Source organism: Zeugodacus cucurbitae, chromosome 6 (assembly GCF_028554725.1).
Source record: "Zeugodacus cucurbitae isolate PBARC_wt_2022May chromosome 6, idZeuCucr1.2, whole genome shotgun sequence".
In the NCBI taxonomy this organism is placed as follows: domain Eukaryota; kingdom Metazoa; phylum Arthropoda; class Insecta; order Diptera; family Tephritidae; genus Zeugodacus; species Zeugodacus cucurbitae.
This window is the reverse complement of record NC_071671.1, coordinates 65,168,872-65,196,769: the sequence shown is the minus strand read 5'-3', so window position 1 is coordinate 65,196,769 and position 27,898 is coordinate 65,168,872. Positions and strand designations below refer to the sequence as shown.

Sequence of the window (27,898 nt, the reverse complement as noted above, 5' to 3'; positions counted from 1 at the left end):
TCATAAATTCATGACATTATACTATTTTTACAATGAATGCTTGATAATTCATTAAATTTCTGGAGAAATTTTATTGGAATAAAATATAAAATTTAAATAAATATTGAGAAAATTTAGACAATATATGAGTATTCCAAATGGCTCTTGTTAAGGTTATATAAACGTGGTGTTGAAGTGAGGAATAGGTGGTACTGATTTCAAATCTTAAGAGCAGTACTTAAATACTCCAAGTTTGGGAGGAGAGAGATGACGAGGTCCGTAATGTTTGGAGATAATGAAATTTGAAAAACACTGGACTAACTGATTAGGAGTGGTGTTATTTAGATACATTTTTCTCATGTTTTATATACAGCGTCTCACTGAGCCAACCTCGTAAAGTGGGACTGTATCAATTTATATTACAGTGCCTTTCAAACGCATATATGTATATGTTTGTATGTATTTTCAACTGCCGTCTGCGTCTATTATGTTGATTTGTTGAAATAATATTGATTTGTGCGCTTATCTGATCAACTTTAGCTTTGGACTATGAACTAAAGTTAAATGACTATTGTTATTAATGTGTCATCAAGTGTACGTGCTCGAATTGAATGGACGCTACAACGATAATTAAGCGAGAATTTACTGGCTAAGCGCCTGTTGCCAGCTGATATTTTTTATACAACAAAATTTTTGATTTGAAAAACTAGAAAACACAAAGAAATAAAACCAACAGAGTTGCCACAGATTTTGGTATTTGTTATAAATAATTGAATTATTTTATTTAAAATTGGATGGATACTAAAAGCATTTAAAAATATTTTACAACCAAAAAACTAAGTATTTAATAATATTTTAATTTATGACAAATGACCACAAAACATGTGTGTGGTTTTCTTATGAATGCTGCAATTCATTCAACACTTTCATAATAGCCACTTGAAAGCTTTATCGCATTTCGTTAATATATTATCGATACATACATATACATATGTACTTATGTCGTTGCCTATAAGCTTATATAGTACATATTCGTGTATTGTTGACAGTTGGCGTTGCGATAAAATATATTATATACATATCGTAAATAAGCTACAAACATATATTTGAACACTAATGAGACATATGTATTTTTTCTAATCGTTAATTAAATAATGTTCAAAATAATATGTATGGTATGTACATAAATTGATACGCATATAAATATGCATTACTGCATTAGGGTGGTCGACTTTTTCTGACATTAAATTGAAGTAACAAAGATATTTAATTTTATATATTATTATTAGTCTATATTGGAAACCATAAAGAAATTAAATGCAAAAAATTATTAAATATATACAAATATATAAAATATATATATTAAATATATATATATATTATAAAACCAATATTTTCCACAACAAGTGTAGTTTACTTCTCATAAAAAATTAATTTCGTACTCCAACTAATTCCGACTACCCTAATGTGTACACAAATTGGCAAACTCATGGATATACTATATACAAATATGTGCACAATTAAACTACTGATGACTAAGAACTAGTATAGAGCGGTATTCATACCAATTAAAGTTGGTTTGTTAAATAACAAATAACAGTCATATTTACAGGCAGCGAAGCGTTTGACTTTACAAGTGTCGAGCTATCTAAGCTGATCTAAGCTAAAACAAACACGACACTCATACATATGTAAATATTTAAACGCATTTCCCTTCTATGGGTAAATTTAAATAAATACACACAAAGACAGTTACAGACAATTTCGTAAAACCACAATAACTTGTTTGAAAAAAAAGTAAAATAAATTAAAATAAAATATGAGTGATAGCCTCATTACCCATCGCTGAATTATTATGCATGCACATACAGACATATCTACGTTGTATTTTGCACTGTACATAGCGACATACATACATACAGACAAGCATATGTAAATACCCATCCGTTTCAAAAGAAAATAAGTGAACGAAAATAATAAACATAACTAAAAAAAATTATAAAAAACAAATTTTAAAATAAAATTGATTAAAAAATATTACAAAATAACTAAAATTTTAATAATTTAAAAAAGAAAAAAAATTCACAAAAATTAATAAAAAAATGTAAAGACAAAATTTGAAAAAAAAAATTTAAAAAAAAATTTATAAAATAAACCTAAAAATAACAAAAATTTAAATAATTTTGAAAAACAAAAATAAAATAAAAAATAACAAACATGTAACTAATAAAAAAAAATATTAAAAAATAAAATTCAAAATAACAAAAATTTAAATAATTTTGAAAACAAAAAATATTTGACGAAGTATACAAAGAAAAAAATAAAAAAAAAATTTAAATACAATTTATTAAATAAATCTAAAAAATAACAAAAATTTAAAAAATAAAAAAAAATACAAATAAATTTAAGAAAATTATTATGAAAAATTATAAAAAAACAATTTTAAAAATAAAATTATTTGAAAAAAATTACAAAATTCAATAATTTTGAAAAGAAAAAATTTGACAAAATTGCAAAAAAATATTAAATATAAAATTTAAAAATATTTATAAAATAAATCTAAAACTAACAAAAATTTAAATAATGTTGAAAAAAAAAATATTTTGTATTTTTTATAATAATATATTTATATTTATTTATAAAAATTATTATGTAATACAAACAAAATTATAAAGTTGAAAAAAAAACGTGTTTTAATTATCAAATCAGCTTTGCGCCTCTCCATTATACACCACTTACATACTTAAGTATATGGTCTAGTAATGGGAGCGCCCGGAAAGGGCTCCACTGCATATTTATTGCTTTCGAGATGTATACATATGCATGTGTGTGTTCGTATTGGAAAAATTTTAATTGACTGTCACATTAATAATAATCTTAAAATGTTTATACACAATTACGGTAATTAAAATGGGGCCCGACTTGACAGTTGAACTAGAAAAAGCCGGTTAAGGCACGACGAAGTAGGCATGACAACTACACTTTATATAACTATTTTCTATTTGTTTTTTCTACTCTGTTATAATTTTCCACTTTGTAACAAATTATTTATATATTCGCGCATATCTACATTTGTGGAGTAGTTTCATGTGTTCGCGGAAAAACGAATGAAAATAAATCTAAATTTTATTATTAGACACTTGCACAGAGTATAGCAAACTGATAAAATAGCGTTAAAATATAGTTTTATTTACGATTATAGAAAGCTATAATTTACAATTATACTGGGAGTCAAATAGAATTCTCACGAAAACTGTTGAACATTCTTATTGGACAACAAAGATGACTAAATTAATGATTTTCTTTTGTTTTTATTCACAAAAAGATGCTTTGAGTAATGTTGCGGAGATGACAGTCATTTGCTGGTTACAAAATCGAGTCATTTCCGGTTTTATGATTCTAACTTTCGTCAAAGTGAAACAGTGGGAATGTATTGATCCATACTTGATATGCCGAAGAGCTTAAAGTTTGACCTTGACTGAGTTTATCATTTATTATACTCTCGCAACAAAAGTTGCTAAGGAGTATTATAGTTTTGTTCACAGAACGGTTGTTTGTAACACCTAAAACTAAAACAGTTAGGTATGGAGTTATATATACCAAAGTGACGAGTAGATTTGAAATCCGGATGTCTGTCCGTCTGTGCAAACTGTAACTTGAGTAAAAATTAAGATATCTTGACGAAACTTGCAAAAATATTCTTTAGGGACCGTGAGAGGGTTGCTTTCGAAAATGGGCGAAATCGGTCCACTGCCACGTCCACAAAATGGCAAAAACCGAAAACAAATAAAATAAAGTTATAAAATAAAATTTGGTACAAAGGATCGCACTATGAAGGGCCATATTTGGATGTAATGGATGGATTTGGATGTAAAGGGGGCGGGGCTACGCCCATAAATAGTTTTTTTTTTGTATATTTCTCGCAATATGATCCGTGGCATCACTTGTGAAAAAAATGTCGAAATCGGACAATAACTTTTCAATGCCTTATGGTAATTTTTCACCTAAAATATCGGTAAATCTCTCAGATATCTTATTTTAATTCAGAGGGAATCTTTTTCTTCTAATAGTGTGTCTCTGTACCAAAAATGGTTAAAATCGGTTCATATCTTCCCCTAGCTCGTACGTATATACCTAATTTTAGGTTTTACAAAAATACGATGGGTTTAATAGTGAAATCGGTTCAGGAATTACCTCAGCCCTCATATGCTATATATGATGATTTTCGTTATTCTATTGGACTTTATGTCGAATATATGGGTCAAATTCTGTGTTATCTTACGAGAGTAAGCGAGAGTATAAAATGTTCGGTTGCACCCGAACTTAACCTTTCCTTACTTGTTTTTTGTTGTTGTTGTAATATCTTATTTATAAAATTTGTTATTTTTTGTTTAAAATGTAATTGCATTTAACTAGAATGATAATTTAATCAAATAATAAACGAATAACGTGATATATGAGATTTGTAAAATCTAATTAAAACGACTTAAGTCGAAATTTGTGGTTTCGGTCCGTTAATATCTAGTAATGAGCTTTAGTGTATCGTGTCCATAATTAACTTGCAAGTGATTATTTTAGTTTTAAATATATATAAATACATATATATTTTAAACTATATGAACATATATGTATATATTAAATTCATTGTGAGGCGGTGAAAACCACAGCAACATCATTAAATGAGACATTTAAAAGGTTGTACTTATTTGTGGAACATATAAAATTAACTAAATAACTATATAGAAGTCTATGAGTTACCATGTTAATTAAATTTATATAAATACATAAATAAACGCAGATTTTATATTTAAGTAGAAATATTACACATGATACACGTGTTAATAACAGGTAACCCATACCCGGTTTTTGAACTTATTTTGAAGTATTTAAAACTTGCAAATACAAGTACAATAATTTGACTAAATTAATTTATTCAAACAATTGTTTAATTTTTTTTACTTTTCTCCTAAAAAATCCGCAGTGTATAACAAATAAATCTGATTTATTTCAAACAATCAAACGAGTTTAGCGATTTTTTTTTTTTGGTTGGCTCACTTTTGTGGTCAGTGTTTTTGTGGCGAAGTATGAATGAATACAATTTTCTTATTTTTTTTAATTTCACTTTTAATTTTTGTTTAATAAAACTTTTTTTTATGAGTAATATTTTGTGGTTTCTTTATTTTTAAATAATGCAATAATTTTATCTTTAAGGCAGTAGTCTGCTTTAGAAGCCGAAAAAAAACGAAAAAAAGGGGAAGAAAATGATTGCGGTAAACGGAATTTTAAGACGATAGTGTACTATATTTAAGACTTAAAAAAAAAACAATATTTATTATTAAAAAATATTGAAATTTTTTCAAAGTTGTAAGTATTTTTCTGGAGCGCCTAGAGTCTGCACTTGTAAATCGGTGCCGGTGATGGAGGTCGTGCGATGCATCTGAAACAGTCGAACCAATTTTTTTTTTTAATTGTTATAAGTTTCTTTCCTTTATACCGAAGAAGTTATAAAATTCCAAATTTTTTCGAAGTTTGAAAAAAAAAAATCACTTTTTTAAGAAAAAAAATTTACTCTAAGTTGCAAAACAAGTAGTTTAAATAATACTTTTGTCTAACTTTTTTAGTTCAAATAGAAGATAATTTAATACTGAAGCTAGATCACTTTGGTTTTTTTCGATCGGACATATATTCTTTTTGCTATCGCCGGCACCGTTTTCTAACACTTGTGAAAATAAAAATTCGAGAAAACGCGCTTTAAAGTTTTCGGTCCTGAGCATTCGCACCTGGTCGACGCACGGCCACTAAAACTGCTCTAGCTTCGAAAATATGTCGAATTGGCTTCTGGAATTTTAAAGACATATTCTTGGATAGTTTTGGAAGAGATTTAAAACAAAACAAAAAAAATCGATTTTTTTAAGCCAGTAAAGCAGACTACTGCCTTAATTGCGGGTTTTGGAGATGAAGAATTCTGCTTATAAAATCACACGTACATAGATATTTTTATGACTTTTTTCACAAAAAAAAATAATTAATTTTATTCCTAATATTTGTGCTAGATTTGAGTCAAAGATATACATTTAAAAGCTCCCATAAACAACAACAACAATTTAGTCTAATAAAATTAATTTCACCTTCCATAACTTAAATGACCATTACAACGGATTTTACGACTCCGAAGGGTTATTTTTGTTTTTATCGTTTTTCAATTTGATACCTTATTTTCACTAGAATTACCATAATGATTTATGTAAAGAAATCTTCCTTGTTTCAGACGGCCCGTCGAGCACGATACAACAGCGCTCTACTTTACATTCCAATGTTCGGCTCAATTATTACTAGACAGGTGATGTGTTCGCTCAGCGTTTTCTCCTCAGCGTGATGTAAAGTTCGAAAAAGTCAGTTATTTACATTTTTGGAATCACTCTTACTTTAAGATCCTATTCTGTCTCCATTTCAAATAGGTCAATTAGTTAAGGCTAAGATGTTAATTGACTCATTATTTAAAAAAAATCAATTTGGTGTAAATAATTTGCTTTAGACTTTCCTACTATCACTGAACACACTTCACACTCTTACTAATTGCTTAATTAGTTAATGTAGCCATTTAGAAATTGAAAAGAATTGTGGCTTATATATAGCATTTTCGAAATTCCAAACTAATTTAATATATTATGTTTATAATTGAGAAACCTGTTTTTGCCTTTCGCACAGCCGGCTACTCAATTAACGATCAGCTGTTATCCAGTTTTTTGTAGTTCATAAGAAATTGGTAAATTTGATCAGCGGATTGCTATTTTATCAATAACCACAAACAAATTTGCAATTCCAGTTTCAACTCGATTTGTATTCGATTAAAAATTAATGTAGTCAGATACAATTTTTCTTGTATATGATAAATCGATCTAAATCAGCTCTTTCATCGGGTAAACGCCGGTTAATTGATCAATTGATTCCTGTGCGAAAAGACTATTATATTGCTACAAAATTCTTCATTGCTCAATTAAGGGTCTGTTTGAACACTATGTTATAATGGAAAAACACTTAGTTATTTCTCCAGAACTTTCGTCCAGTGATTCACCGCCGAAATGAACTCACAGTCAAAGAGCAGAAATGTTAGAACTCACTGCGTAAATCTGATTGAAAGGTTCCTATTGTAACAAAGATCTTTAGAAGCAAGAAATTACAGATGAATTTGAATGTGCTAAGTGCGAAATAATTAGCTCTACCGCAATTAGATACGCATGTAAACAAATTACACTAGCGAGTGTGAGTTTCTTTAATTTCCGGGTGCGCAAATGTAAAAAACGGAAATCGAATTAAATGCATTAATTTATGCGTGTTAATTTCAAGGTTCTCATTCATTTCATTATAAGAAGTACAGGTGCGCGATAGCAGGCACAATTAATTGCTTTACGATTAAATGTTTAAATGAAATAAAAAATCGACAAAGAACTTTGCGATCCTTTCACTTATTGTGCGGGTTAGAAAGCGTACGTACAGCAAAGTTTTTTATTTATTTTTTTTTAATATTTTTCTTTTTAATTAACTCGTTGATTATAATTAGAAAGGAAGACTGATAGGTCTGTTTAACATTATCCGTTTATTTTTAGCACAATTTGGAGCGAAACAAGAAATTTAAAGCAAACACTTCACTTTATTTTATTATTAATATATTAAGCTGCTCGATAGGTTTATAAATAAATATTTTGGCAAACAAACGTGAGCTGATACCCCGTATGATAATGATGTTTATGCTATATATAATGTGTATGCGTAAATATATTTTGATAAAAGGTTGTCTGTATGTATGTATGTATGAGATTTAAATGTTCTAATCAACCTCTTTTATCAGTCTGTGTATTCACATGCGCTTATTCGTTTTAAATTTATTAATATATAATGCTAGCATCGTTTTTGAAATGTAATCGAAATATTTTTTGTTTTATTTAAAATTTAAAACGCACTTGTTTTGAGACGCTTTTTGCTAAACTGTTATTTAACATGTATTTCCAAGCATAAACTCCATTAAGAACAACAAATAAGCAGTACTTAAAGCCAAAAAACGTGCACACTCACTCACTCACAGCACCTGTGATCGCTGAAGCCTTCTAAAAACTGTTTTATACGCAATTAATTTATTTACTTTTTTTCGTGTATACATTTTTTTTTCATTTTTAATTAACAATATTTTTTTTTTGTTACTTTTTTGCTTCCCCTCATCGATAGGTTAATGTCAGAAACGTGTATGTTAAATTCCAAACAGCTATAAATCTCTATTTAGACGCTACAGATACACACAGTTTCAATAAATATTAAAAAAAAAGAAACAAATTGAAAAAAAAACACAAGAGGAAAACTCAATAAAAATCAAATGCACAACCGTCTATAGCTATATAGATGCCCACACACTTACTTACTTTGCGTCTAAACGTTGATAAAAGCAATACAAATTAAAAATGCTAATTTACTAAACTACAAACTATAAAATTTTGTGTCTAGAAAATAAACCGTAACTTGCACGCCGCACACGAAAGACCAGTTAAAGCAATGACAAAACAAAAAAACGAGTTACTCGCCTTTTGCTTCAAGCTTGAGTAGGTTTGTTAGTAATAAATATATTTTAGAGTATATATAATCATATTATAGGTGTATATACATAAGTGTATCTGTGTGTGTGTGCGTGTATGTTTGAGCTTTAAGATCTAAACAAGATAAGCAGTCATAAATAAGAGACAAATTCGCTAAAAGATAGCACAGTGTTTGAGTAATTCTTCTATGTAGAATATACTCATGCACATATAAGCGTATGTTTGCTGGATCAGCAATAACAAGGTCGGTCAAGATCTTAGATCCGGCGTTATGAATACTAAATTAAATGAATTTTTTTGGATTTTAAATACAATTTTTAAAGTTTTTGGGAAAATATTTGAAATATTTTTATAATTAAATAGGTATTTTTTTAAATACTTTTTTTAATAATTAATTTTTAAAAAACCTTTTTTTTCAATTTTTGAGAAAATATTTGAATTTTTTGGTGATAAATTAATAAAAAATATAAACTTTTTTTAAATATTAAATTGATATTTTCTTCAATATTTTTTTTATATATTTTTTTAAATATTTTTTTTTAATATTTTTTTTTTAATATATTTTTTTAAATATTTTTTTTGATAATTTTTTATTTTAATAATTCATTTTTGAAATCAATTTTTTTTTAAATTTTTCAGAAAATTTTTGAATTTTTTTATGATAAATTAAAAAAAAAACATATACTTTTTTAACATTTTTTTATATTTTTTTAATATTCTTTGTTTCTTTAAATTCTTTTTTCAATAATTTTTTTAAGATCATTTTCCTTTATTACTAATTTTTTTAAAATAATTTTCCTTTATTACTAATTTTTTTAAATTAAAATGTTGTTAAACATTTCGGCGCTACCCAACACGGTTTTTCCTTTAAGTCCAAACAATAAAATGAGAATAACAATATTAATTTCCAGATATTTTGGACCAGTGACTAATATATGTTTTTTTACAAAATAAAGCTTCAAAAGCTTCACACGCAATTTGTTAACATTATCTCATATTTATTTACTTGTTTGTGCACTTTTCTAAAGAAATTTCACACAAGTTCAAGTAGATATTTCAACCAAATTTTATAATCACTTAAAAAAAGGTTTATCTGCCACGAAAACAAAGTCACTTGATAAGCTGCGCGTACTATCTGTATACGCATTTTATAATATCACAGCTAACAATGGGCAAACTGGAGACAAATGAGGTGTTCCTATCGCTAAAAACGTCTATCAAAGTGAATGGCATAGCATGTCGTACCACTTGTGTGCTAATTGGCAAATAGTATGTGTACAGCCACACATACACACATATAAATATCGAAGAAATGCTCAACAAAAAAAAAAAGAAACAAATTCACACATGCCGTGCAAAAGCACTTATCGACAAGCAGTCTGTCGATCGGTACGTTGGTTCGTCACAATGACCATAGCTATGTACATGCGACCTTGTGCCGAGAAAACGTTTCCAATGGGAAAGCGCATGAACTCGGTACTAATTTTTTTAAATTAATTTATAGGTTTATGACAGTCACATGGTCGTCGTCTCTCTCCCAATTGGCGTAAGGCCAAAGAATGCAGACGTGCAGAAAGTGGAAAGTAACAATTGTGTTTCAGCAAAAACAAAAAATTGGAGTGTTTGCACGCTTTGATTAGGCTCTTTGTTGGTGCTGTAAGTGGTTAAAGGCTTTGTTCGTAAAGGGTGATTTTTTAAGAGCTTGATAACTTTTTTAAAAAAAAAAACGCATGGTCCATTCGGAAAGTCCAATTTTGGGCAACTTTTTCGAGCATTTCGGCCGGAATAGCCCGAATTTCTTCGGAAATGTTGTCTTCCAAAGCTGGAATAGTTGCTGGCTTATTTCTGTAGACTTTAGACTTGACGTAGCCCCACAAAAAATAGTCTAAAGGCGTTAAATCGCATGATCTTGGTGGCCAACTTACGGGTCCATTTCTTGAGATGAATTGTTCTCCGAAGTTTTCCCTCAAAATGGCCATAGAATCGCGAGCTGTGTGGCATGTAGCGCCATCTTGTTGAAACCACATGTCAACCAAGTTCAGTTCTTCCATTTTTGGCAACAAAAAGTTTGTTAGCATCGAACGATAGCGATCGCCATTCACCGTAACGTTGCGTCCAACAGCATCTTTGAAAAAATACGGTCCAATGATTCCACCAGCGTACAAACCACACCAAACAGTGCATTTTTCGGGATGCATGGGCAGTTCTTGAACGGCTTCTGGTTGCTCTTCACCCCAAATGCGGCAATTTTGCTTATTTACGTAGCCATTCAACCAGAAATGAGCCTCATCGCTGAACAAAATTTGTCGATAAAAAAGCGGATTTCACATTTCGAACCGAACACTGATTTTGGTAATAAAATTCAATGATTTGCAAGCGTTGCTCGTTAGTAAGTCTATTCATGATGAAATGTCAAAGCATACTGAGCATCTTTCTCTTTGACACCATGTCTGAAATCCCACGTGATCTGTCAAATACTAATGCATGAAAATCCTAACCTCAAAAAAATCACCCGTTATAACCACTTACTATTATGAGATATGAGTTTTTTCGAGTTCTTGGTATTATCACGATTGAATAAAGTGTTCTGGATAGCGAAAAATACACATTGTTTTTGAAGGATTTATTTTAGCATTTAATGGTTTCTTAAGTGTGTTTTAATCACCAGAGTAGAAACAGTTTAAACGATAGTCCCGGAATGGACCTAGAGTTTTATCATTTCCAGAGCTATCCTCAATTTTCGAAATATCAATTCTTCAAAATTATTTGTAGCATTCTTTCGATCGCTAAAAAAGCCACAACAACAACACTAAAACTTTCATAGAAACACCTTTAAGTTTAGCCAAGTATTATTTTAGTCAAAATCGAGTTCTACACTCTACTAAAAATCTTGTTGTTTCTAGTGTGGACTACTGTGAAAATTGAGAAAAACAATATTGTTTTTACAAGTGCTATTTTGCTTTCTATGAGGTGTTCGCAACAAAAACAACAGTACAGTGATGCTTGCTCTTTCGCCATTTATTATTTTTAACAAATAGTTTAAGCATTGCTTTTGATGTAAATAACAATATTTTTCGAATTTCTTTCGTTCAACGAATATACATATATACATACACACAAGCATATATTTGTATAAACTTAAATATTTTGCTTTCCGTTGGGTGTAAAATTTAATTGCTTTAGGTTGACAAGTTTGCACTTTTCTGTTTATATGTGTCTACAGCTGTGTTTATCAGTTGTCGCTTTTATATTACAATTATTACGTTTTTAATTGTGCACACTATACATTTATATTTACAGACACATATATGTATATGTACTATATGAAAAAATATATACGCTGACTGTATATTATCTACATTTATATTTGAGTGTACATAAGTACATGCTTTTGAAAGGCATTTTGCGGTTTTACTGAGTAATTGAAATATATTTTTGCCACAAGCTATGCATAATTATCAACAATCCAGGTGCTAAGGGCGCTTTGTGGGGTTGGAAAACACTAGGTCTAAGTAATTAGGCGACAAGCGCGATAATTTCAAATTATTCGGTTTGAGTGAGAAGCTACATATGTACATACACACAATGGGGGAGTAAAATATATTTAGTAACCTGAGTTGTGAATATGAATATGTACAAATGCTTGCATACATAGAAAACTCAAACTGATGGCGTTCCAGTCATCAAACACTTGTGTTTAGATTATACTGAAATGATGGATGTTGGAATTGTTGCTATTATGATAACTAACAGTGCGATAAATGATTCGAAATATTAGTTAAATACAATTTTTGCATATTCGCGCATTTTTACTTGCCTAGCTGCTATACATACAATATTTGTCTGCATGTAGCAATAAACGCAATAATGGAAACTATATCAAATGTATACCTCGTTGTGTAAATTATTTTCAATTAACCAAATACATAGGTAACTGTATAGAATATAAAATAAATATACTAAATAAGCACGTCAATATACAAACACACAAGTATTTTTTATATAGAACGTTGCAAAGTAAGAGTAGCAACACACAGAAATTCATATATAAAATAAACTGGCAACCGCTGTTGCTGTTGTTGTTGCGATTGTTATTGTCGTCGCGGTGAAAGAATGAATGTTGTTAAACGAAAATACAAAAACAAATAATAAGAATAAAACAAACAAAATATAGCTAAATGTGAATTGTGTTCACCTTCAGGCTGTCTGCGTCTCCGTCTGTGTCTTTCTATCTGTCAGCTGCGAGTGCGATTGCCTCAATGTCCAAGGCGTACGTCGTATGCGTGAAACTGACGCACAGAGTGCGGGTGCGGCGCGGTTGTTGCGGCGACGGCGACAGCTACGACGACTAGGCTCCACAAGTTTTTGTTTTGCTCCACAATTGTTACCTCCACACTATACGATATGATATGAGATATATGTTTTCGGTGTTCTCGTTAGTAGTACACTTTAATTTTGCTATTACAATATGTTTGTGTTTTGTTGTTGTTGCTAGTGCAACCTTTTAAATGCGCGAATTTCAATTGTTTGCATATGACAATCATGCCAACATCACGCACAACAAACACCAACAATCACAACTGATTGCCCCCGGACACATAACACAACAGCAATCAGATATGTCTAGCAGCAATAATAATAATCATAACAATAATTATGACACTATATGCGAACACGTTTATTTATTTGAATCAATTAACTTTTGCAATTTGTTTTAAACTTTTCGTACTCAAAAATATATGAGCTAACACATCGAATATCTGTATGAAATTAGCTTTAATTGTTGTGTAGCCTCTTTGCGCTTGAATTTTGCAATTATTGCGAGTGTAAAACACAAAAAAACGACACTTTGTTAATTTATTGGTTCAAAAAGATCAAATTTTTGTTTTTATCACACTTCGACACGACGACGAATTACTTGTTGCGCTTCTCCTGCCACTCCAAGCGAATCACAAGCCACATATCAAAATTTTTTTTAGCAATCGATTGAATGTTGTCCGCATAGCTGGCACACTGCCAAACAAGAGCCCCAAGTGTAGCCAAATAATAGCAATAATTATATTTGTATATGTAGTTATGATTGCACAGCCCGAAGACAATAGAGGAACACAATTTTCTTTCAATTAGTTAATTAAGCAAAAATGCAAATTTATTGTGACTTAGTTATTTTCTTAATAAATTCATTGTTATTTAGCGAACACCATATGCGCGAATGTCGAACACCAAAATAATACTTGACTGCGACGAACACTGAACGGCGAAAACCACTTGACAATTCACATGCGAAAACACAACAAACGAGCAATGACGAGAAAAGGCAACTGAGCGAATGGCGGCGAAGCAAATGTCAAAAGAGCTTAAGCGAATTGATGTGGGCAAGTGTTGCTTTTCGAGTAATACATGTGAGGGATTTTTTTAGGCCTTTAATGGGAAACTTTAAGAAAATTATTTATCCGCATTTAATTTTATTACATAAATGGAGAAATATTTACAAGTGTTTGACAAATTAATTTTTTGTATTAATTTTTGTGGGTGAAACATTAAAAATAAATATATACTTCTAGCAAGCGAAATTTGAAATTTATATGCTACACTGTTTTGATTAAATTCCGCTTTTAACGGTACGTTTACATAAAAAATATATTTCGGTATAAACTAACAAAAACATTAATATAAAAGAATAAAATTCAAAACTAAATTTACTCGGATCCCATTATTTCAAACACAGCTGTCTCGAGAATCGCTATCATTGCCAGATATTCAGAGAGCGCAGGGGTTAAATTAAAAAAAAAAAAAAACAAGTAGGGAAAGGCAACCGAACATTTTATGCTCTCGCAATTTATTGAAGAAATTTAACCAATACATATATGCGGAATAAAGCTCACCGTATTTTTGAAAAACCTATAATTAGGTATATGGGAGCTAGGAGAAGATACTTTTGAAAAACCTACAATGAGGTATATGGTAATGTTATGACTCGATTTTAATAATTTTTGGAACAGAGACACACTATTAGAAGAAAACAATTTCCTCTGAATTAAATTGTGATATCTGAGAGATTTAGCCATATTTTCGGTTAAAATTTATCCTTGGGCGCGAACAACATGAGCGAAGTTCAACATGTTCGATATCTGGGGCCTTGAAAAGTTATGGTCCGTTTTCGACAATTTTTTCACAAGTGAAGCCAGAGATAATAGGCACTAATTGTGTAAAGTTTTATTTCGTTATCTTCATTGGTTCCTTATGTTTACATTATAAAGTGGAGGAATAAGATGGATTTCAAAATTGAATTATAAGGAATGTAGTCGTGGTTGTGAACCGATTTCGCCCATTTTGTCTGTGTTATCAGGGTGTCAAGAAAATATTATATACCGAATTCCATTCGAATCGGTCGAGTAGTTCCTGAGATATGGTTTTTGACCCATAAGTGGGCGATGCCACGCCCATTTTCCATTTTGTAAAAAAAATCTGAGTACAGCTTCCTTCTGCTATTTCTTCTGCAAAATTTAGTGTTTCTGACGTTTTTCGTTAGTTAGTTAACCCACTTTTAGTAATTATCAACCTAACCTTTGTATGGGAGGTGGGAGTGGTTATTATCCGATTTCAACTATTTTCATGGTGTGTGGTGGGGTATGTAAGATAACCTACTGCAGAAAGTTTAGTTTATATAGCTTTATTAGTTTTCGAGTTAAATACAAATAACCGATTTGTGGGCGGGGCCACGCCCACTTCCTCAAAAAAATTACATCCAAATATGCCCCCTCCTAGTGCGATCCTTTATTCCAAATTTTACTTTTATATCTTCATTTATGGCTTAGTTATGACACTTTATGCTTTTTTGGTTTTCGCCATTTTGTGGGCGTGGCAATGGTCCGATTCTGCCCATTTTCGAACTTGATCTTCTTATGGTACCAAGGAATATTTGTGCCAAGTTTCGTCAAGATATCTTAATTTTTACTTAAGTTACAGCTTGCACAGACGGACAGACGGACAGACGGACAGACGGACGGACGGACAGACATCCGGATTTCAAATCTACTCGTCACCCTGATCACTTTGGAATATATGACTCTATATCTAACTCTTTTTTTGTTTTAGGTATTACAAACAACCGTTATGTGAACAAAACTATAATACTCTCTTTAGCAACTTTTGTTGCGAGAGTATAATAATTCAGAGTGACTTAGAGCCTGAAAATGCTGATTTTATGGGAGTGGGACCTAACGTCAATTTTCTTTACTCTAGACTGCTTTTACTGCCCTTACATTACAATTCTTGATCGAACTCGATGCCATTTGTTGCTCAAACTTATCTTATCTTCGCATCGAAGGGAAGGAAGGAGTCTCAGTTTTTCAATGCAGATCCCCGAACGATAGGATTGGTGCATATACAAGAAAGTTTTATAATTTGCTCGAAATTTCTGTCGAGGCAACCAAGCAATCTTTTTACGAAGATGCTTCTGAGTGGCGAATAATTTACCTTCTCTGGAACCCAGCGTCTGATTCGTACTGCAGTGATTTTGGACACAGAGTTCTTTGATCTCTTCAATGGACTTTGTATTATTATTCGATCATCTCCCACGAGACAATTTATCCATAAGAACTCATACTCTTGAGCACATACATAATCACCCGACAAATAAATAGCTATTGTAGTCAAACATAAGTTCATTAGAAAAGTAGCAGTCTCAAAATAATAAACAGCATTGAACTTAGCGTAAAAAACAATGAGAGAACATTTCCCCAGAGAGCGAAAGTCATTCGCGTAGAAAAAAGTTCGCTCCATAATAAACATTTAATAGACTTAAAAGGAAAGAACGCAAGTGCTGCAAAGGACCCAAGTGCTAGAACACACAAACAAACCAGGTGTCGGCTCAAATAAATACATACATACATATACATATATATGATAACACAATCATATCATATTTATGTGCAACAAAACACAATCGAATGCCATTGACTAGGTGACACGGAGGAAGGACAAAGCCCATTGGCATTGAAATACAATATAAATGCATATGTATGTATGTATGTATATATATTTGTATCAATATGATGGTGTGGCACAGGCGCGGCACTCACACCAACAAACAACACAATGAAGAAAGAAGAACATGGAAATTTTGTTTAGACAAAGTTTTTCATAGACTTGGCTAAGGCTACGGCTACTTGTGTGTATGTGTGCGTTGTTGCACTGACGCGAACCAACAAAGAAAAGTTAAAGAACAACCATTTACTGTTATATGTGTGTATGTGTGTGTAAGCGAGTGTGCGGGCTTATTGTGGCAATGCTTGTATCTATGCTCACAACAAACCCATCTGCGGTATTGTTTGTTGTACAAAAAAAAAAAAAAAAAAAAAAACCAAGCGCAAATGTGTCTTGTACGTGTTGCGCCAGGGCAATGGCTTTTTAATTGACTAATTGAGGCTTAAACACGGCTGGCTGGCTGGGCGGCTGACTGGCGTATTGACTTGCCACTTGCTGACTGCTTGTGTGGTTCAAGCGCAAATTGCGAGCTGTATCGCTTGCATGTATATGTATGTTTACGGCTTTCTATAATCAAATTGCACCTGTGTGTGCACTAAGTAATCATCTGTAAGTTCATTGGTTAATAAAAAAAAAGAATTGTGGGCGTAAAGAATATGGTATCACTGAAAAAGTCAAGGTTAATTATGATTTGGAGGTTATTAGCGTACACTATTTTCAGGGTGTATATTGCAATACAGGATAATTGCGTAGTTAATGACTCTATACAGTTCAATCGAATAGAGGTCCACCTTCGAATCTTGAAGCAGTTTTTCTTTGAGACGATATTGAGAACGAAGAGCTGATTTTATTATAGAAGAATGCTTGTTCTGTAAGAAGTTTATATTTTTAAAACTATTTGGAACCAATAACAATTTGTTTAATTGAACCATGGCTTTGTCTTAATTTCCAAAAAGTACTTCCTTAATTAAAGAATTCAATTAAGAAGCATGACAAATTTTAATTTTAGTTCTTCCCTGCATTCTTACACCTCAATCCCACAAAAAAAAATGTTTGCAGTAAAAGACAACAGAGTAATGATTTAATAACCCTTAACAATTTTCATAGAATAAAGTCATAAATAATACGCACAATTGCACAGACCAAGACAGTCTTAACTACTTACATACATACTTATAGTACTTACATATAGTATACCTCTAAGTCACAATGTCTTGAGAGAAATGACATTTCTCCAATCGAGAGTGGACAGAAATTTCCTTCGACAAAAAGCACCTGCCAATTGTTAGTGTTGTTGTTTTGTATGTCAACAGGTGACCTTAAGTGCAGTCAGTTTTTATGCTGACTTAACAGCTGGCACATGCAGAAAATTACTGAGTCAACAACTAAATGGAACGTTTTTAGCAATTGTGTGTGTGTTTTGAAGAGGATATTGAGCGTGGTCCGAAGAATTGCTAATAAATATTTAAACATAAAACAGAGAAGGAATGGAACTATGAGAGCTTGAGTTACATTCAATAAGAAATTTAGTGAAATCATTCATTTTACATCATCAACAGGACTGTTCTCATCACTGTGGACGAAAGCTGTGGAGACTAAGGAGATTAGTCTGATTAAATTTGGAATACCGGGTTTATCGTGTAGCATTCCATATGGTAAATGTAAAGGTATTACTGCATCAAAAACTAGGATTTTGAGTTTTAGTTTTGCTTTAGATCTGGAGCCATAACATGTACTTTGAGATTTCAGCTTCAAAGTAGAAAAAAAAGTTCATTACACATTCTTTCTTTTGACCTTTCAGATGAGGCTGCTACAATTACGACCATGGGATCTATAACGTCAAGCTTTCCAAAACTTTTTCGAGACTATTTTGGTTTTTTGTTTCAGAGTAGAGAGCAATTTTTCTTCTCAGGTGCTCATTGAAGTACTATTTTTACACCTCTTATCTAAAAAAACCTAACCTAACCGTGCTTACGTAGAGTGATTGTAAAGGGAACTTAAGTAAAACTGCTAACCGAGTTATTTAAAAAGAGTTAGGCTTATAATCGCTTAAGCTTCCCCAATCGCTCAACCCTTCTAAAGGTACTATAGCAACAAGCGACTATGCAATACTCGTACAATACAACCATTTTTAGCATTTAATATTCCAAGAAATTTCCTCTCTCAACACAGCTCTCACACAAGCATATTTCTATATGTCCAATAAACAAAGTTCCACATGTGTTTTCTACACAAGCACACAAACTAAGTAGAAATGCGTATTTCTTTTGTACCGCGCCAATCGCATTGTCTGTCTGACTGTCTGTTTGTCTGCGCTTTCTTTGTCTAAGCTTCCGTCTGATTGTCTGTACTATTTCGTGTGTTCGTTTATATGTCATTTCGTTCGTGTTTGTTTGCTGCCTTACCCACCTTCATTTTGCCAGCAGAGTTTGTGTCGTTCTTTGCCGCGCCATGACAGTTGAAATTCCCTTTGGCCACAACTGACCCTGAGTGTCGAGGACGTCCGCGTGCACGCTATCGCAAAGTCATCAAAACCGCTTGTTGCTATCCACCTTCATGGACTTTAGGAATATTAAAAGTCAACGAAGCATTTATTTGCCAGCACACATTCAGAGTGGATATTATTGTGTGTGTTTTTAACTACAAAGATATAAGCATAGGTGACTAGTAGATGTGAGTACCTTGTGGGAAAAATATTGTTAAATTGTAGACTGTGGAAGTGAATTAAATAACTATAACGCTTTTCAGTACTAAAAAGAACGATATCCGAAGTGTTTTCTTTAGTAAAGTCTACTGTATACCCTGATAGCAGGGTATCAGAGATGTTAAAAACCCCAACAATATATTCTTCATTTCACTTTCATTCTAACTGGAAATTTGACTTTACCTCTGAGAGAGAGAGGGAGAGAGCTCCTGACAAAAGAGTTCCGAAACTCCTTCATTGTGAACCACATACTTTTTCCACTACCTATCTAACCTCAAATTTTCTCACAGGGTTTCTCAGCAAATATACTTAACTATACTACACTCATAATTATAAGTACATGTGGACTTCGTATAAATACACATTGAAGTTTTAAGTATGATTGGTCTAGAAGGTAGTGCGGTTACAAGGATATGTGGTAGTAGTTGTGCACAAATTTATGGCATTTAAATTCCTATTTATATTAAGCACTAAATGCATGGAAATATAATGAGAAGGACAATGAAAAAGGTTGTAATTAAATAAAAATATCTTATTTATAAATGGAAGGTTGGAATAATGTGGTAAATAATATGCTTCTGATAGATAATAGAGGGAGTTTCAAAGTAGAAATGTGTAAATAGACACTTTAAGTGTCAATTAAGACTATTTCTGTAATTAAGCACTTAATTGCAGCCATTTGCACTACATAATAGCTTAATTACTTAATTGTATATAAATTAATTCTTCTTAATTTGCATATACTCGATTTATTTGGGTCATAAAAGCTAATTTGAAAAACGAAACAAAAACAAACTGACAGAATTCAAGGTTAAAGTACCACTTTCAACTCAAAATCATAAATTATTTGCTTTTTGCTAGCTAACGGCTGCTTAAAAAACTCGCTTAAATTGTCTGCTGCATAAATGGTTATTGTTATGACTGCATAGCTAAATAAGTAAAAGATTTTTGTTTTTATGCATAAATAAAAAGCGATAATATTCCAAATGCGTGCAAATGCCAATAATTTGGTTTACTCAAATTACAATATGAAATTGGCAATGTCGCGTCATTTAAATAAAGGCAAATTTTTCAATTTTTTATGATGCCACAAATATGTTTTAAATATTTTACTTTACTTAGTCGATTTCGTATTACAGAGAGTGTGGAGACAACATGGCGTATGAGTGATATTATCAACGCAATGTGTAGGTGTTCACTTGCTTGCAAGTTTACTGCTCGCTAATTACACTACAGAAAAGGAATATAGATGATTTATATTTCGAAATACTAGTCACAATGACCTTGAAGTAATGTAGGGATGTAATAGAAGAGGGAGCTTATAAATTATTGGTTCTATTCCATATTGCGAATTAAGTGTAGCCAAGTTAATGTGAGGACAAAAGCTTTATAATTTTGCAGAGAGGTTCGATTTTGATGTCTGAAGTCTGAGATTTCTACTACATAGTAATATGATAGTTTGATATATGGATGACAGTTGTTTATACGAGGGCTGCTATATATATTTCTGACCTAATAATGAAAATAGGAATATTTATCAACGAAAATGGTTTTATTGTTTTTCAAAATATTCTCCATCAAGATTTATACACTTTTGCATGCGCTCAAACCAATTTTCGAAGCACTTTTTTTGAGCCTTTTTTTGAGCGATTGTCAAATTGTGCGGGATCCAACGAGAACAAACATTTTTTACGGCCTGGTGTTCATGCAATATCGAATGTATGCTGGTGGGAGAAATGCATAGGCATGCCTCTATCTGAAGGTATGTTACATGACGGTCTTGCATTGTCGGTTCACGTACGGCATCGATGTTTTCTGGCACAACGGCTGTTTTTGGACGACCTTCACGGAATTCATCTTTGAGCGAGCGTCGGCCACGATTGAATTCGTTGTACCAGTTTTTCACAGTGCTATAGGATGGTGCTTCATAGCCATACAAACATTTTAGTTCATCGATGCACTCTTGTCGCGATAATCCACGTCGAAAGTTGTGAAAAATGATCGCACGAAAATGTTCACGAGTTAATTCCATTTTTGGCCGAGATGATTTTTTTAATTCCCTGTAAATAAAACAATTCACGATTAAATGACAAAACGTTCTGAGTGATATTAAGCTAAAAAATGTCAAACTTTCCAATGGAAATGTCAGATTGCACCTGGCAACACTTAGTGTTGCCTAGGCCAGAAATATATATAGCAGCCCTCGTATTGATGCCAGTATAAACCCGAGTTTCTGAATTAAGAGTTAATTAGCTTAATATTCACCCTTATTTCTCAACTTATTGCCCATCCATAATTTAAATGTTAGACTTACTTCTTGTTAAAAATTTTCGAAATTTTGAACTTGGTAACCATTCATATATGTATTCCAATATAATTATATTTTAATATATAAATTTTATAAAATATACAGTTATATTTTAATATAAAGTGACATGTGTAGCGCTCAAAAAAATCTTCGTTTTAGATAGATAATAATTGTAATTATTCTAGATGAATTGATCCTATTTCAATTTCAATATTAGCCTAAATATAGACAACAAAATTTAGATGTTGCCTACACCCAGGCGCATTTAGCTCATATTTAGCCAAGTCGCTCACCTTAATAATACATTAATCAAGTTATTAAACGTAATATTTTGTATTTATATTATATTTGGTCTCAAGCAATCAAATTTATATTTGTAAAATATTTCCAAATATTTTAAGAACAAAAAGCTATAAGTAAAATGTTATTCAGACTAAAAATATTCATTTAAACTAACTTTTAATATTTACTTAATATAACTGTCGAAAAGCTTTTAATATGAAGGACCAACTGTTGAAGCTTATTATTACTTTTCTTACCTAAATCTTTCCTGGAAATTCTACTCAACTGTGACAAATCTTTGTTAGAGGTTTTTCCACGAAAATCTTATCCTATTATCACCAATAATATTAAATAAGCCACAAATCATATCAAATATTATTTATATGTACTTATCGTTGACTTTATCAAAAGTTAGTTGCCCAAAAATTTCCACCATTGCCTCACGCTAAGCCGATTTCGCCCACATTTTCAGAGCAGAAATTTCAAATGAAAGTTGCGCTCCATTTTAGCAGCATTGAGTTATTGCTTACAAACTAAAAATAAACAGCAAACAAACAAAATTTGTATTTTTCTGACGAAAGTGAACAAAGCAGATAAGAAATGTGCTTAGGCATGTCTAAGACGGATAAGTAGAACATTATGATGATGGGGGTTCGCAATCAATGTGCGTTGGCGCTGAGGAAATGTAAGGAGTGGCAATCAAATTCCAAAGGTTTGCGCGCGCCGTTGAGGCATGAAAAGTTTAATTTCCAAAATAGGTTGAAATAGAGCAGAAGGCAAATATTTAACAAACAACAGCACACAAACACACACAGAGTATCTGTAGCGTTTAACGGTGATATTAGTAGCGAGCAAACAAGCAAGTGGGTGTGTATACAAATAGGGTTGCCACACACACACAAACATTTGCTTGAGAGGATAAGTAAATATTATAATAGTTGCGAGTTAAAAGCCTAACAGCTTAAGTCGAAGGTGCAAAGGCATCGGACTTTATGAAATCTAATAGCTGTGCAAGCAATTAAATTGTAGCGAATTCGGGGGGTCGTGTGGTTGTATGAAGGATATGTTTGGTGAGTGAGATGAGAAGCAATAAATTTAATTTTTCATTTTTTCTCCAGAAAAAAATGTCGATAAAAAAATTATAATAAATTACACGCAAAAATCTCAACTTGAAGCATTTTAATTAAAATTGCTGTACTTAAAAACAATCTGCGCCTTCTCGCCAGCGTGATGGACATTTACACTAAGTGACAATGACAGGCAGACAGACAAACAGCCAAAGTCAGTGGCCGTTGTTGACAGGCGGTGCAAAACAAAAATATCAAATAAATAATAAAAAAAAATAAATAAAAAACTGTGCAAAAAAGCAAAAGTAAACCCAAACAACAAAACAACTATTTACACATAAATATTTTACTTAACCCACATCAATTCACTTTAGTTTTGCCGTGGCAAAAAGAGTGCCAACAAGGGCAATAACAGCACAGCACAGTGTAAACATTTAAATGGCAAATACCGTCGAGCGAAAACAAAGCCAACTTAGAAAGCAGCCGTGCAAAAAACATTTCTGGACAAACAAAAGGCAATTGAAATTAGCGTTATATACACATGCACACACACATAAAAAATATATTTCTATGTTAGTGTGCGTATGTGTGTGTGTTTGTTTTTGAACAGTGTGTCAACAAAAAGGCACACAATTCGTCGCCACAAAGCAAATGTGCCATTAAATGGTGTTGTTCTTTGATTTGAAAAGAAGAAAGAATGAGAATAAATAAAATAACAACTAAAAACACTTTGGCAGAAGTAAATAAATATGAATAAAAAATATGTAGGAAAGTAGAGTGTTTAGATTAAAGTACTGCCAAAAATGGTTTGATTAGTTTAAGCAAATTAGAAATTTAAAGGTTTTAAAGCTTAATTTTGCTCATAAGCTTACTATACTTCGACTAAATCTTTGTTATAGCCTTTTCGCACCGGAGTTAATTGATCAATTAAGCGGTCTTTACTCGATTAAAGCGCTGATTTACATCGATTTAAATTTTAAATTTTATTTTACCAAAAAATCAATCTTATATATTTACATTAATTTTTAATCGTTTATAATCGGGTTGTTAATGAAATTCAACTCTGCGAGTTGTAGTCCAAGTTGCAAATTTGGCTGTATTTTTTTAGTGCAGTAATGCTAATCGGCGGTATATGTCGCTGCTGGAAGTAATAGTAAAATAGCAATCAACTGATGTACCCTACCAAATTTTTATGAAAATAGCAATCAATCTTAATGGTAAAATAGCGATCAACTGTTGAAACTTACCAACTTCTTATGAAAAGCAAAAACAAAATCATATAACAGCTGATCGATTATCGAATAACCGGCAGTGCGAAGAGCAAAAATTGGTTCTTCAATTAAAATTTTAATTAATCAATTAATTCAACTGTGCGAAAAGGCTATTAGTTTCGATTTTAGAATGATATTTTTTTAAATATTACAAAAAAAAAATATTTTCTATTAATATCGAATAGAGTCCAATCAATTTTTTCCATATTGTATTCATATAGCAATCTTTTACACTATTTCCTAACTAGCAATTTTTTTTCACCCTAAATATTGCGGTTTTGAGGTAAAGCACCATCAATATTCTCTTCTTCTCTCTCGTCGATGTTCGAACTGAAACCCGAAATTATACTAAAAATCCTAAATTTGTTTATTAAAAATATATTGAATGACCGTTTTTATCGATGTCCCCGAATTTAAATTTGGATCCGAAGCAATAGTATAAATAAAGAGTAAGTGTATGATTTCGATCGATATTAAAGTTTTTAAGAGACCTATTCAAGATTTGTTCGACATCAAATTAAGACTTCAGTGGTGGGTGTCTTGGTTAAAATTTCGATGTCATATTTGAAAGGTGTTCAAAAATAACGGGAATATTCTTCGAAACATTTCTCTAAATCGGTATTTGGAATAGCCTTTGGCGTTTTGCTCGCATTCTTCTAAAATTACTGCCCTTTAAGTCTCTTAAGAGGGGAGGGGGGTAAGGTTTGTTTCGCCGAAAAAAGACCCTTTTTCATGAATTTTTGTAGAAAAAACTATTGCTGTATGTTTATTTTACTTATTATTATATGAAAGTACAACATTTGAAGGATACTTAAAAAAAGTTTTATCTAAAAATACGAAGGAATAACGGATTTATCGTCGATCTCTGCAGGCACCTCGAAAAGAAGTTGTTGTGCGGTGACCAGCCTACAGCATCACTGGATCATCCGAAACCAAAAAAATCAAAATGCTTTCTTTAGTTTATCTTTCAATTGACGTCGAGTTTTTTTAATTTTTCAATTTTTCAATTTTTGGTACCATTTTCAAGCCAAAATGACGATTTTAGACGAAAAAATCGACCTATTTGTTATTGTAAAATTGTTAGTAATTAAATTTTTTGGAAAAACTCGACCTCACTCGAGAGCTATATATATGTAGAATATTTGTTCAAAATTTCAAAACGATCGATGCAGTAGTATTTTCTGTAGGCTGGTCACCGACTTTAAAAATGACATTTGGGAAAATCGATTAAAAGTTTTGTACACTAAGCGCTGGTAGCTGGAGGTATCGTTATTCAACCTGCTGTAACATCGTTAGTTTTTCTCCGAATGACCTAAAACTTGTAACACAATATTCTTGAGATGTTGATGGTTAAGAAAAAAAATTAAAAAAAAAAATTAAAAAAAGTTGTCAAACCTTACGAGGGAAGGGTGTTTTTGCCTATAAATCTCTAACAAGCAACGAAGTGTGAGCCTTTTATAAACGAAACAATTTCGATAAAATGATAAGGGAATCCCTTGAAAATGACTGTTAAAGTTTCATTACAAAGCTATAAGCTCCCTTATATAGTCAACACCTTGAAAATTCCATAAAAAGTAGTGAAGGGTGAAAATCTAATAATTATTACCCCTAGTCCCTCTCATTAATGGTTCATAGATAGCGTTAAGAAACCGTAAATTCTTCTATTAAGTTCACTTCATTTTCTTGACTTTGTAAGGATGCAATATTTTGCCATGCTTTTTCTGTTTACTTAAATCGCTATATACATTCAGTCACAATTTCATTTCATTTCTACATCACCCTTACAGTTTCAAGTTTAGAGTTATCAATCGATTGATGACATTTGTTAACAAAGTTTCAACTAGCACAATTATAGCCGGAGCTACTCTCATATCTCTACTCTCATCGCTGTGGCGCCCGTAATTCAACAACCAAGGCTCGTATGGTCATTTATCTCAGATTGGCAATCGCAACCTGCTTGCGGCTGTGTTGACTTTTGCCGTAAACACAAAGCTATACTACCCCCCAACTGGTTTTCGCGCCTTTCGCTTGACTTTCAACGCCGTCACCATGTCTACCAGCGCTGCTGCGGCACCCACACTTTGGAAGATGCCTCATTTTGCCTCACTTGAGGCAGTAATTCGAAGCCACTTCATACGCCAAGCCGTAAACACACGCTACACCCGCGCAAACGTGTTGCTATTTCCCCACACACACACACGCACAGCGAATTTGTTTGTATTGTAGTGTACTTCGCTGTGTCGGCCAATATGCTGCGGTGCGTCGATTGCTTGCAGACTCTTACAGCAATTCATTAGCAATCTGTCGCTTTTCAGTTTCAACAACTGCCAACTAAATGAAAACATTGTGTGTGTTGGCATACTTTTAGGCGCGCACTGGCAGAGACGCTTCTGTGGTGCTTGCTGAAAATAGTCATAAATCTTGCATCTGTTGCATTGCTGGCCTTCATTTGGTCATAATTGTTCAACTCCAACTAACCAGTTGACATTTGAGTTTGCTCTATGTTCTTTGTGTTGTTGTTGCTGTGTGGGTCGTTAGAGCAAATTCAGTTTGAAGTTAGTGATTGTGGCGGCCTTGTTGGTTGGCCATCGGTGGCCAGCTTAGCTTGTTGCTTGGTCGCTTCTACAAACTGTTGCGACAACTTTTTTTATCGCTGACTATGTTGGTATTTTTGTAGTTGTTGTTGTGAGAAGAACACAATCTCTATCAAATGCTGTGCTTATCAGCGTGTGAATATTCCTTGTAGAGTTTTTACAGTTATGTGTGGAGAGAATGAGCATGACTGTAAGCTCAGCGTGTGAAAGCTTTTATCTCGACAGTTTGAAGTGCACTGTAATGATACAGTGGTATACAAATATTCATAATTTTAATGGATAGAAAAAATAGAAGAAATTTAAGTAAATTATTAAAATAAAAAAAATGTTTAACCTTATAAGAAGGTTATACTCTTAACGAGTATAAGCAGGGAATCAAGTTTGGAGTTGTTGAAGTAAAGAAGAAGGATCTCATTAGTCTCCTCAGTGTTTCAGTAATTTGGGAGAGTTTAAAAATATTTTAATTAGAAAAGGAGTGTATTGCCTTTTAATATGAGTTTGCTAGAAAAACTTGTAGTGTGAGCCAATAACTATTTGGAGTTCGCAGGTTACATGAACGACATACCTTTATCAGCTTCATCTATATTTTTAAGACGAGAATGAGAAATGGCCTCTATGTCTCTGAACTCTTAATGTTGTAAAACTCTTGTCCAAATTTACTGACGCAATTGAGGAAAGTTTTATATTATTTGCATGAATGGCGATGAAATGGAAGATGTCGGGGTAATCGATTTGTTCCCGAAGGAAAGTAGGGAGTGAATTTTAATTCGCCTTGAAATGAAAAGGAATCCTGATTAGATAAAAGTCGTTCCAGATAGCCAATATTCTCAGTTGATCAAGATCTTAATAAAAAAAAAGACTAAAATGCCGATAATGAGACTTATAATGAAAACGGACCATTTCTTAAATACTAAATATTCCTTTATATATACTCGTATGCATGAAAGAATATAATAGAAGAAGAAGAATAGAAGTGTTCGAAAAATAACGGAAATTTCGTTTTATATATTTTCCATTCGATATTATGAAATTATAACAGCGATTCTACCAATCGTCGAAACACTTCCCAAAATCGATTTCTTGGGACTTTTGACATTTGTCTCTTTCGGCGATTTCTCG

General features: G+C 32.1%; 1 protein-coding gene across 2 annotated transcripts in view; it reads right to left on the bottom strand.

Annotated features, from left to right (window-relative positions):
- The window catches only part of LOC105211632 (myeloid differentiation primary response protein MyD88), a 41,470-nt gene extending 27,585 nt beyond the window's left edge, over positions 1 to 13,885 (bottom strand). For both annotated transcript variants that reach the window (XM_011183160.3, XM_054233994.1), the window contains exon 1: positions 12,760 to 13,885. The gene's annotated coding sequence lies outside the window, so the exon portion shown is untranslated. The remainder of the gene's footprint in view (positions 1 to 12,759) is intronic.
- Between the last annotated feature and the right edge of the window lie 14,013 nt (positions 13,886 to 27,898).